This window comes from Schistocerca piceifrons, chromosome 11 (genome assembly GCF_021461385.2).
Source record: "Schistocerca piceifrons isolate TAMUIC-IGC-003096 chromosome 11, iqSchPice1.1, whole genome shotgun sequence".
In the NCBI taxonomy this organism is placed as follows: domain Eukaryota; kingdom Metazoa; phylum Arthropoda; class Insecta; order Orthoptera; family Acrididae; genus Schistocerca; species Schistocerca piceifrons.
Window position 1 is genome coordinate 49,347,944 of NC_060148.1, and position 13,199 is coordinate 49,361,142.

Genomic DNA, 13,199 nt, shown 5'->3' on the forward strand with positions numbered 1-13,199 from the left:
GGACGCGCTGCGCGGCCCGGTAACCTGCCCTCGCGCACTTCGACGCAGCTGCCGCCGCGCTCTAAACCAGGTGTGCCTCGCCAGCACGCAAATGCAGTGAAATCATGCCCGCGGTGTGCTACTAGACATTCGCGTGAACATTGCCCGTCACGCCAAGCTATTTGCTTTTACTGTCAAAAGAAAGGACATGTTCAAAGTGTTTGCCAGAAAAAGCTCAGATCAGACAATCACAACCGTTCCAGGCCCTTTGCTTCGCGCCAGAATCGAACCAAGGACACTCAGGCTCGGGAACATTCGCCCATAGACATTCACGTAGTTAATGCCACTCCGCCCAGTGTTCCTCTCTTTAATAGTGACTGTGTTCGTCCCACAAAAAGTGTGCGTCGACGTTGACGGCAATCCCGTCACGTCGCAAGTGATTCTGTACCAGTGTCTGTTCAAGTTGCACAAAACAGTCGCTCTTGTCGTCGGCAGGACAATAAACTTTTTGTCGAATTGGACTTTGCCGGACAAGTGATACCATTCCAGCTCGATACCGGAGCTGCAGTTTCATTGCTCAATCACGCCACGTACAAACAACTGGGCGCACCGCCGTTGCGTGCCGCAAAAGTTCAGCTCACTAGTTATTCAGGACAGCATATCCCTGTGTTAGGACAGTGCAGCCTTCTTGCAACATACAAGGGACAAACAAAACTTGTGTCGTTTTACGTTCTTCGTTCTTCTGCTGCAGTGAACTTGTTTGGTTTAGATTTATTTCAATTGTTTAACTTGTCTATAGTGAATCAGGTCCTATCAGTGAACCAGACTGTGCCTTCAGCCAGTGTTTCTAGTCTATGTGAGGAATTTGCAGACATTTTTGCACCGGGCCTTGGTTGCGCTAAGAATTATGAAGCACATTTGGAACTAAAAGTCAACACGCAACCGAAATTTTTCAGAGCGCGCAATGTTCCCCATGCATTGCGTGATGAGGTCGCAAGAACTTTAAACGATTTAGCATCCCAAGGTGTAATTGAACGTGTGCAGGCTTCTCTCTGGGCCTCACCCTTAGTGATTTTGCAAAAACCTTCCGGAAAATTGAGACTTTGCGTGGACTTCAAGGCAACTGTGAATCCACAACTAGTGCCTGCTACTTTTCCTTTGCCCCGCCCGGAAGATCTTTTTGACAAACTGTGCCCGGGAAACTATTTTTCAAAGTTGGACCTAGCAGATGCGTACTTGCAAATACCGGTGGACGAAGAATCCCAGCGCGTATTGGTGGTTAACACGCATCTTGGACTATACAGATTCAAAAGACTGCCATTCGGGTGTGCATCCGCCCCTGCATTGTTTCAGCAATATTTACAAACTATTTGTGCGTCGGTCCCTACTGCAGCAAACTATCTGGACGATATAGTGATCTCAGGAAAGACAGAAGCAGAACATTTACAAAATCTCCGAACATTATTTCAGGTCTTGCGACAGAATGGTCTTCGCTTGAGGAAGGACAAATGTGTGTTTTTTGCTCGTGACTTGCCGTATCTGGGACATGTTATAAATGCCCAAGGCATCCATCCGAGTCCAGAGCACCTCAGTGCCATACAGGACTTGCCTGCACCGCACAATTTGAAGCAGCTACAGAGTGTGTTGGGAAAAATTAATTATTATCATCGCTTTCTGCGCAATGCCTCTTCCATTTCAGCTCCGCTTCATCGCTTACACCGTAAAGGTGTTCCGTTCGTCTGGTCGACGGAATGCGAACGCGCCTTTCGCCAATTGAAATCGGCGTTGCTTTCAAATACGTGCCTTACGCCATTCGATCCCCAGAAACCCCTTTTGTTGATGGTAGATGCATCGGATTTCGGGATCGGTGCTGTGCTTGCGCACAAAGATGGTTCGCATGATCGCCCTATTGCCTTTGCGTCCAAATTGCTCTCGTCAGTGCAAAGAAATTATTCCCAGATAGAGAAAGAAGCTTTGGCTCTCGTGTTTGGTGTTACAAAGTTTCACGATTTCTTGTATGGTCGTCACTTTACCATCATCACAGACCACAAACCTTTGAAATCGCTTTTTCATCCGAACAAGCCTGTACCTCCGCGTACCGCGCAGAAATTCATTCGCTGGTCTATTTTCCTCTTGCAGTACCGCTACGATATCTTGTACCGGTCCACTGCTAAGCACGGCAACGCTGATGCGTTGTCCCGTTTGCTTGTTGCCGAGGATAAAGCATTCGATTCTTCCGAACTTGCTTGCATGTTCATTGATGCGGACACTGATGACGTGGTCGAATCGTTTCCGATTGATTTTCGTCGTGTAGCTACAGCCACAGCTGCCGACCCAGTCCTTGCTACCGTTTTGCGTTTTGTTGCTACGCAATGGCCCTTGTCGAAGTCGCGGATCGAGGATCCGATGGTTCGCCGATTTTTTGCTCACAAGGAGAGACTTTTTGTACGACGTGGTGTTTTGTTGTTGCGTTCTGATAATGATCAGTCTAGGGTCGTGGTCCCACGTTCGTTACAGTCCTCTGTCTTAAAGCTTCTCCACCAAGGACATTGGGGTATAGTGCGTACGAAACAACTTGCTCGTCAACACTGTACTTGGTTCGGCATCGATGCTGCGATTACGACTATGTGTTCTTCTTGCATGGCGTGTGCCGAACAACAATCCGCACCGCCGCGGAAATTCTTTGCTTGGCCGAAAGCCACTTCCCCTTGGCAACGCTTACACATAGATTTTGCTGGTCCGTTCTGGAATGCTCGATGGTTGGTTGTTGTCGATTCCTTCATTAATTTTCCTTTTGTTGTCCGGATGTCTTCCACGACGTCATCTGCCACCATCCAAGCGTTGTCTGCTATCTTTTGTATTGAAGGTCTTCCACAGACTATTGTTTCCGACAATGGTCCACAATTCATGTCCGCAGAATTTCAGTCATTCTGCCAGGCCAATGGTATTCAACATCTGACATCCGCGCCGTTTTCGCCTCAGTCAAACGGTGCCGCTGAACGTTTGGTCCGGACTTTTAAGTCACAGATGTTGAAATTGAAAGAGTCGCATTCTCCGGAGGACGCGTTGTTGCTCTTTTGTCTTCGTATCGCTCTCAGCCCCGCGATGGTCGCTCGCCGGCTGAGTTGCTTCACGGTCGTCCTCATCGAACCTTGATGTCTTTGCTGCATCCGCCGCATCAGGTTCCTGTGCAGCGGCAGACTCCTGCTTTTGCTCCTGGCGCCGTTGTATTCTATCGTAACTATCGCGGTTCACGGCGTTGGCTCGCAGGGCGCATTCTTCGCTGCCTCGGCCGCGCGATGTATTTGGTTATGGGGGCCTCTGGTGAGGTGCGTCGGCATCTCAATCAGCTGCGCCTCTGTCGTCGCCTGGGTTCTGCCGCTCCCCGTCTGCTTTCAGCGACGGAGCCGTCCGGTCAGCGCCCTGGGGACCCATCTACTGGCTCGCCTCATCCCCAGGTGTTACCGACGATGCCTTCCATTCTGCCCCATGGCGTCGCGCCGCCGCAGCCGCCGCTGCAGCCGCCGCCGGCGCCGCCCGCCGAGGACGCTTCGCTGCAGCCGCCAACCGCCTCCCTGGGTCACGCGCCGCCGATCGCTTCCCGTGACCAGCTGTCCTCCGCCATGGAACTCTTGCCCGCTCCGGACCACATGGCGTCATCGCGCGTCGGCTATCCCGACGCAATGGAGGTCGACCCTGTCTCATTACGGGCGCATACGCCGCATGTTGACGTGCACCCTGGAGTAGGTTTCCAGGCGTTTCCTAGCTCCCCTCGGACCGAATGGCCGGGTGCGGGTGGCACAGCCTCGCCTGTTGTTAGGCTCCCCACCTCATCGCATACGTCAACATGTGGCCCTTTCCACGGCGGGCGGAAGCCTTATAACACGACCGTTCGCCGATTTGCGGGGGAGGAATGTGGTGTCACCGCCAGACACCACACTTGCTAGGTGGTAGCTTAAATCGGCCGCAGTCCAGTAGTACATGTCGGACCCGCGTGTCGCCACCGTCAGTACTAGCAGACCTAGCGCCACCACATGGCAGGTCTAGAAAGACGGACTAGCACGCTCCCCAGTTGTACGGACGACATTGCTAGCGACTAGACGTACGAAGCCTTCCTCTCATTAGCCGAGAGACAGTTAGAATAGCCTTCAGCTAAGTCCATAGCTACGACCTAGGAAGGCGCCATTTGTAACATTGCATGTATCTTACTGAGTCTCACTTGTATCATGAAGATTGCTGTATACCAAAGGATACATAAAAGTTAAGTATAAAGCAGCTACGTACTTTTCTTGCTACCATTCAATAGTTATCCTGTTTCAGACTTCACGCCCATCTGCATTAGTTCGCGTGCCTTTCGGCTACCTCCGAGTGGCGTGGCTGTCTTGCTACGCCACAACATTCTCAGTTCGCATATCCTGAATTCCCTTGAGAGAGAAGTTGCTGTCCATGCATCAGCACGGCTTTAGAAAGCATCACTCCTGCGAAACGCAACTCGCCCTTCTTTCACATAATATCTTGCGAACCATGGATGAAGGGTATCAGATGGATGCCATATTTTTCGACTTCCGGAAAGCGTTTGACTCGGTGCCCCACTGCAGACTCCTAACTAAGGTACGAGCATATGGGATTGGTTCCCAAGTATGTCAGTGGCTCGAAGACTTCTTAAGTAATAGAACCCAGTACGTTGTCCTCGATGGTGAGTGTTCCTCGGAGGTGAGGGTATCATCTGGAGTGACCCAGGGAAGTGTGGTAGGTCCATTGTTGTTTTCTATCTACATAAATTATCTTTTGGATAGGGTGGGTAGGAATGTGCGGCTGTTTGCTGATGATGCTGTGATGTACGGGACGGTGTCGTCGTTGAGTGACCGTAAGAGGTTGCGAGATGACTTGGACAGGATTTGTGATTGGTTTAAAGAATGGCAGCTAACTCTAAATAAAGCTGAATATAAATTAATGCAGATGAATAGGAAACAGAATCCCGTAATGTTTGAATACTCCATTAGTAGTGTAGCACTTGACACAGTCACGTCGATTAAATATTTGAGCGTAACATTGCAGAGTGATATGAAGTGGGACAAGCATGTAGTGGCAGTGGTGGGGAAGGCGGATAGTCGTCTTCGGTTCATTGGCAGAATTTGGGGAAGATGTGGTTCATCTGTAAAGGAGACCGCTTATAAAACACTAATACGACCTATTCTCGAGTACTGCTCGAGCGTTTGGGATCCCTATCAGGTCGGATTGAGGGAGGACGTAGAAGCAATTCAGAGGCAGGCTGCTAGATTTGTTACTGGTAGATTTGATCATCACGCGAGTGTTACGGAAATGCTTCAGGAACTCGGGTGGGAGTCTCTGGAGGAAAGGAGGCGTTCTTTTCGTGAATCGCTACTGAGGAAATTTAGAGAACCAGCATTTGAGGCTGACTGCAGTACAATTTATTGCCGTCAACTTATATTTCGCTGAAAGACCACAAAGATGAGAGAGATTAGGGCTCGTACAGAGGCATATAGGCAATCATTTTTCCCTCGTTCTGTTTGGGAGTGGAACAGGGAGAGAAGATGGTAGTTGTGGTACGAGGTACCCTCCGCCACGCACCGTATGGTGGATTGCGGAGTATGCATGTAGATGTAGATGTAGATATAGACGTACAGTCGTGGACAAAACGAGCGAGACCCCTCGCCTTTTCGTTACGCTGATCCGCACAGCTTTAAAGTCTGCTAGACAGAATAACAGACAAGGCGACGAAGTGCTACCAACATAATATGCACAGCTGTGAAATTGAAAAACTATCCGAAATTTGTCAGACGGTTTTCAATCATGTGTAAGACTATATTAATACTGTTTAGTGTGTTAACCACAACACCTAAATATAAGATATAAATGAAAGAATAAACGCTAATTAGCATGAACTGTACTAATAAAAATGAATATCAGCTTATCGAGATAACATAACTGTTTTAGTAAGACTAAGTACTCCAGATCGTTACGAATTAGCAAAATATTATGCGCATTCTTTCCCGAAATGATCTGTGTCAACGTTCAGACCAGTCATACTGGTTTACCGTTGCTGACCTACCATGAAAGTGTGCAAATTTAGCAATGCGTGAAGATTCATAACGAAATTCAGTTAAAAATCATTCAGTTATTGACAGAAGCGGAAAAAGTAGGCAGTAACAAGTATGAAATTCTACAAGAGTTTCACATCGATATCCACAGGGCGCCAGTACAGAATTAAGGTAGCAATAAAACCTATTGGGGGCGGGAGAATTTTTTAAAATTCCTTTACTGATAGTCTATCTGCCTCCATCGAATAGAAAACAAACCAGACCTCCCTTGCAGTAGCAAACACCTTTCACTACGCTAGCAGACAACCCAGGCAAACAGCCCTCTATTATTACCCCAGACATGAATAAGCCGGCAATTTGGCAATGAAAATGGCAAAATGATCTGCATTTTCTGTTGGATGAAGTTTTCTGGACTCAAAAACATGAATCGTCTACCTTTATGTCACCGCTTATGTGACAATCATTCGGGATGTTTATCGAAATGTCAAAAAATTGTTATTAGCGAGTAAATTTAATAAGATAATGCTGCACCACCCCAGGAAATAAACGGCGACGCAGCTGTCAAACGTATTCTAAAATATTTCGAATTCTCCATTCTGCCACAGCCAGAAATCGTTTATTAGCCGACGAGTTCCTTAAGGTAGCTAGTAATGGGAATGCTCGCACATTTAAAACGCGGTTGCATTAATAGTGGGATCTGAATCACCACGTGTATAGGAAAACTGATTTTATTTGCATTCCTTTAAACGTGATTTGGATCCTAAGCGTAGCTACGATTAGTATGCTGATGTATCGACTGCAACTGCAAACATTTCGAATAAAGAGTAGGGGAAATTATTATGCAGCCCTCATATTCAGTAACTGTGGTAACTATTTTCATTGTTAGGATTTCGTCACGTAAATCGGTAAAAACTCCTATCAATTTCTTGACCGTCTGTCTGTCTACCTAACCCGTAAAACACGTTTACCTCGAGTACGGGTCGACATAATAAGGGGAAATGTATCGCACTTTCTGCGGTATACGGTCCCTTGGTAGTGTAAAAAAGTGAGGTATGTCAACGCAATCTAAAGATACGGCCGTTTATGTGAAGAAAATTTACGCGAAAGGTCAAAAGATGGCTCTAAGAACTATGCCAACAAACTGCTTAGGTCATCAGTCCCCTAGATCTAGAACTACTTCAATCTACCTAACCTAACACTGAAAGAAGGCCCCCAGAGTAGACAACATTCCATTAGAACTAGCGACAGCCTTGGGAGAGGCAGTCCTGACTAAACTCTACCATCTGGTGAGCAAGATGTATCAAACAGGCGAAATATCCTCAGACTCCAAGAAGAATATTATAATCCCAATCCCAAAGAAAGCAGGTGTTGACAGATGTGAAAATTACCGAACTATCAGTTTAATAAGTCACAGCTGCAAAATACTAACCCGAATTCTGTACAGACGAATGGAAAAACTGATAGAAGCCGACCTCGGGGAAGATCAGTTTGGATTCCGTAGAAATGTTGGAACACGTGAGGCAATACTGACCCTACGATTTATCTTAGAAGAAAGATTAAGGAAAGGCAAAAATTCTGAAGGTGGCAGGAGTAAAATACAGGGAAAGAAAGACTATTTACAATTTGTACAGAAACAAGATGGCAGTTATAAGAGTCGAGGGGTATGAAAGGGAAGCAGTGGTTGGGAAGGGAGTGAGACAGGGTTGTAGCCTGTCCCCGATGCTATTCAATCTGTATATTGAGCAAGCAGTAAAGGAAACAAAAGAAAAGTTCGGAGTAGGTATTAAAATCCTTGGAGAAGAAATAAAAACTTTGAGGTTCGCCGATGACGTTGTAATTCTGTCAGAGACAGCAAAGGACTTGGAAGAGCGGTTAAACGGAATGGATAGTGTCTTGAAAGGAGGATATATGATGAACATCAACAAAAGCAAAACGAGGATAATGGAATGTAGTCGAATTAAGTCGAGTGATGCTGAGGGAATTAGATTAGGAAATGAGGCACTTAGTAAAGGAGTTTTGCTATTTGGGGAGCAAAATAACTGATGACGGTCGAAGTAGGGAGGATATAAAATGTAGACTCGCAATGGCAAGGAAAGCATTTCTGAAGAAGAAAAATTTGTTAACATCGAGTATAGATTTAAATGTCAGGAAGTCGTTTCTGAAAATATTTGTATGGAGTGTAGCCATGTATGGAAGTGAAACGTGGATGATAAATAGCTTATACAAGAAGCTTTCGAAATGTGGTGTTACAGAAGAATGCTGAAGATTGGATAGGTAGATCACATAAGTAATGAGGAGGTATTGAATACAATTGGGGAGGAGTTTGTGGCACAACTTGACTAGAAGAAGGGATCGGTTTGTAGGACATGTTCTGAGACATCGAGGGATCGCCAATTTAGTATAGGAGGGCAGCGTGGAGGGTAAAAATCGTAGAGGGAGACCAAGAGATGAATACACTAAGCAGATTCAGAAGGATGTAGGCTGAAGTAGGTACTGGGAGATGAAGCAGCTTGCACAGGATAGAGTAGCATGGAGAGCTGCATCAAACCAGTCTGAGGACTGAAGACAACAACTACAACAACAACAACAACCTAACAGATATCTATGCCCGGGGAAGGATTCGTACTGACGGTACAAGGAGCAAGTCGGGCTGCGATATGACGCCGTTGAGCGCACGGCTAACCCGCGCCGGCAAGCTGTTAATATCATTTGGTGTTACTAAAAAGTTACTCACTTCTGGTGAATGATTTTCTGCGCAGTTCATTTAAAAAAGAATAACTAAAATATATTTGATGTTGGACGCTTAATTCATTTCCCCTTGTCTTTATTCATGATGTTAGATTCGCAATCTGAGCATACGTACTATCCATAACCACACTTTAGATACAAGTCATAGTCACATATATGCAAATACAACACGTTGGCTTATACTTGAGGTATTTCGTTTCCCACGAAGTGGTGGCAGAGGATGCTGTTTCTCCAGTGCTAGCTATCTCAGCAATCAGCTGACAAGGAGACGGCACGACCGTGGGGTCGGGGATTTGTCCGAAATTTTGTGTGGTGAAAGAGGACCCCTAACACCTCGCGTGGTTAAAATATTTGGACGCACTACCCGGAAAATCCCCGGTAAAATCGATCGAAAGTTTCTTAGGTGCCTTATGAACATAAAATGTTAGCCCACTGACCAGCCGCCGTGTGGCCTCGATGTTTAGGGCGCAGAGTTTTCCGCTAGAGGTCTCGGGTTCGATTCCTCCTCCAGCACAATTTTTTCTGTCCTGTTTCATTTTCTTTTGTTATTCCACCAATTATTCAGAAAGCTTCCCAAGCCTACATTATCTTTAACAAATTAGTTACATTATTGAATAAAAAGTATTTTCATTTTGTCCAACAACACAATTCATGGCGGTGGGTTTTCCCAATTTTCGTTGTAAAGTAGATGAGGAGCAACATTGGGTTTTTAACCAGAATAACAAAGTCGATTGGGAAACATTCAATTATTTTTATAATTATAAACAAGAACCGCAGTGGTAATTATCGTAAAAACAAAGAAAGCAATAATTTTTGCAACATCTTGCGCAGCACATAAAAGCGTATTTTTTACAATCACAGGGCGTTTGCAATAAATCTGTACAAAAACATGCCCCATTAACATTTACGAAAATGTTTTGAGTTTCTGATAATTTTGAGGCAAACCGGGCATATTTAATCATGACTCGGGATATTGGTGACGATAATTGAGGGTGAATTATAGAATGAATTTTTATACAATCTTCCCGAGAATTAATTTCACGATTCTCCTGTAACAATGCGCTGCAATTTTGCAAGCAACAGAAGAAAAAAAAAGTACCGGAGGAGGAATCGAACCCGAGACATCTGGCGTAAGGGTCCGAGCTCTAACCATGAAGGTTAGACAGCGGTTTGGCAATGGACTAATATTTTGTACTCATAAGGCATCTAAGAAACTTTGGATCGATTTTTCTCGGGATTTTCCGAGTAGTGCGTCCTACTACTGTATTTTAAACATGTGAGATGTTAGGGGTCGTGTTTCACCTCACACAATTTCAGACAAATCCCCGACCCCACGGTCGTGCCATCTCCTTGTGAGTGAACTTGCATATTATGTTGGTAACACTTCGTCGCCCTGTCTATTACGCTGTGTAGCACACATTAAAGCTGTGCGGATCAACATAACGAAAAGGCGAGGGGTCTCGCTCGTTTTGTCCCCGACTGTACGTCTGTATCTACATCTACATCTACATACACACTCCGCAATCCACCATACGGTGCGTGGCGGAGGGTACATCGTACCACAACTACCATCTTATCTCCCTGTTCCACTCCCAGACAGAACGAGGGAAAAATGACTGCCTATATGCCGCTGTACGAGCCCTAATCTCTCTTATCTTATCTTTGTGGTCTTTCGGCGAAATGTAAGTTGGTGGAAGTAAAATTGTACTGCAGTCAGCCTCAAATGCTGGTTCTCTAAATTTCCGCAGTAGCGATTCACGAAAAGAACGCCTCCTTTCCTCTAGAGACTCCCACCGGAGTTCCTGAAGCATTTCCGTAACACTCGCGTGATGATCAAACCTAGCAGTAACAAATCTAGCAGCCCGCCTCTGAATTGCTTCTATGTCCTCCCTCAATCCGATCTGATAGGGATCCCAAACGCTCGAGCAGTATTCGGGAATAGGTCGTATTAGTGTTTTATAAGCGGTCTCCTTTACAGATGAACCACATCTTCCCAAAATTCTGCCAATGAACCGAAGACGACTATCTGCCTTCCCCACAACTGCCATTACATGCTTGTCCCACTTCATATCACTAAATGATTTTTAACTGAATTTCGTTATGAATCTTCACGCATTGCTAAATTTGCACTCTTTCATGGTAGGTCAGCAACGGTAAACCAGTATGACTGGTCTGAACGTTGACACAGATCATTTCGGGAAAGAATGCGCATAATATTTTGCTAATTCGTAACTATCTGGGGTACTTAGTCTTACTAAAACAGTTATGTTATCTCAATAAGCTGAAATTCATTTTTATTAGTACAGTTCATGCTAATTCATCTACTTCTACATCTACATCCATACTCCGCAAGCCACCCGGCGGTGTGTGGCGGAGGGTACCTTGAGTACCTCTACCGGTTCTCCCTTCTATTCCAGTCTCGTATTGTTCATGAAAAGAAGGATTGTCGGTATGCTTCTGTGTGGGCTCTAATATCTCTGATTTTATACTCATGGTCTCTTCGCGAGATATACGTAGGTGGGAGCAATATACTGCTTGAGTCTTCGGTGAAGGTATGTTCTCGAAACTTTAACAAAAGCCCGTACCGAGCTACTGAGCGTCTCTCCTGCAGAGTCTTCCACTGGAGTTCATCTATCATCTCCGTAACGATTTCGCGATTACTAAATGATCCTGTAACGAAGAGCGCTGATCTCTGTTGGATCTTCTCTATCTCTTCTATCATCTGGTATGGATCTCATACTGCTGAGCAGTATTCAAGCAGTGGGCGAACAAGCGTACTGTAACCTACGTCCTTTGTTTTCGGATTGCATTTCCTTAGGATTCTTGTAATGAATATCAGTCTGTCATATGCTTTACCGACGATCAACTTTATATGGTCATTCCATTTTAAATCACTCCTAATGCGTACTCCCAGATAATTTATGGAATTAACTGCTTCCAGTTGCCGACCTGCTATTTTGTAGCTAAGTGATATGGGATCTATCTTTCTATGCATTCGCAGCACATTACACTTGTCTACATTGAGATTCAATTGCCATTTCCTGCACCATGCGTCAATTCGCTGCAGATCCTCCTGCATTTCAGTACAATTTTCCATTGTTACAACATCTCGATAGACCACAGCATCATCTTCAAAAATCCTCAGTGAACTTCCTATGTCATCCACAAGGTCATTTATGTATATTGTGAATAGCAACGGTCCTACGACACTCCCCTGCAGCACACCTGAAATCACTCTTACTTCGGAAGACTTCTCTCCATTGAGAATGACATGCTGCAGTCTGTTATCTAGGAACTCTTCAATCCCATCACACAATTGGTCTGATAGTCCATATGCTCTTATTTTGTTCATTAATCGACTGTGGGGGAACTGTATCGAACGCCTTGCGGAAGTCAAGAAACATGGTATCTACCTGGGAACCCGTGTCTATGGCCCTCTGAGTCTCGTGGACGAATAGCGCGAGCTGGGTTTCACACCATCGTCTTTTTCGAAACCCATGCTGATTCCTACAGAGTAGATTTCTAGTCTCCAGAAAAATCATTATACTCGAACATAATACGTGTTCCAAAATTCTACAACTGATCGACGTTAGAGGTATAGGTCTCTAGTGCTGCACATCTGTTCGACGTCCCTTCTTGAAAACGGGGATGACCTGTGCCTTTTCCAATCCTTTGGAACGCTACACTTTTCTAGAGACCTACCTAGCGTTTATTCTTTCATTTCTATCTTATATTTAGGTGTTGTGGTTAACACACTAATCAGTATTAATATAGAATGAGATTTTCACTCTGCAGCGGAGTGTGCGCTGATATGAAACTTCCTGGCAGATTAAAACTGTGTGCCCGACCGAGACTCGAACTCGGGACTTTTGCCTTTCGCCGGCAAGTGCTCTACAATCTGAGCTGCCGAAGCACGACTCACACCCGGTACTCACAGCTTTACTTCTGCCAGTATATCGTCTCCTACCTTCCAAACTTTACAGAAGCCCTCCTGCGAACCTTGCAGAACTAGCACTCCAAAAAGAAAGGATATTGCGGAGACATGGCTTAGCCACAGCCTGGGGGATGTTTCCAGAATGAGATTTTCACTCTGCAGCTGAGTGTGCGCTGATATGAAACTTCCTGGCAGATTAAAACTGTGTGCCCGACCAAGACTCCAACTCGGGATCTTTGCCTTTCGCGGGGAAGTGCTCTACCATCTGAGCCACCGAAGCACGACTCACGCCCGGTACTCACAGCTTTACTTCTGCCAAATTTGGAAGGAAGGAGACGATATACTGGCAGAAGTAAAGCTGTGAGTACCGGCCGTGGGTCGTGCTCCGGTAGCTCAGACGGTAGAGCATTTGTCCGCGAAAGGCAAAGGTCCCGAGTTCAAGTCTCGGTCGGGCACACAGTTTTAGTCTGCCAGGA

The 13,199-nt window shown here is 45.6% G+C and overlaps 1 protein-coding gene across 1 annotated transcript in view; it reads left to right on the forward strand.

Annotated features, from left to right (window-relative positions):
• Positions 1-13,199, forward strand: part of LOC124719659 (putative sodium-dependent multivitamin transporter) — a 176,930-nt gene that overhangs the window by 112,166 nt on the left and 51,565 nt on the right. The gene's annotated exons all lie outside the window — the stretch shown is intronic.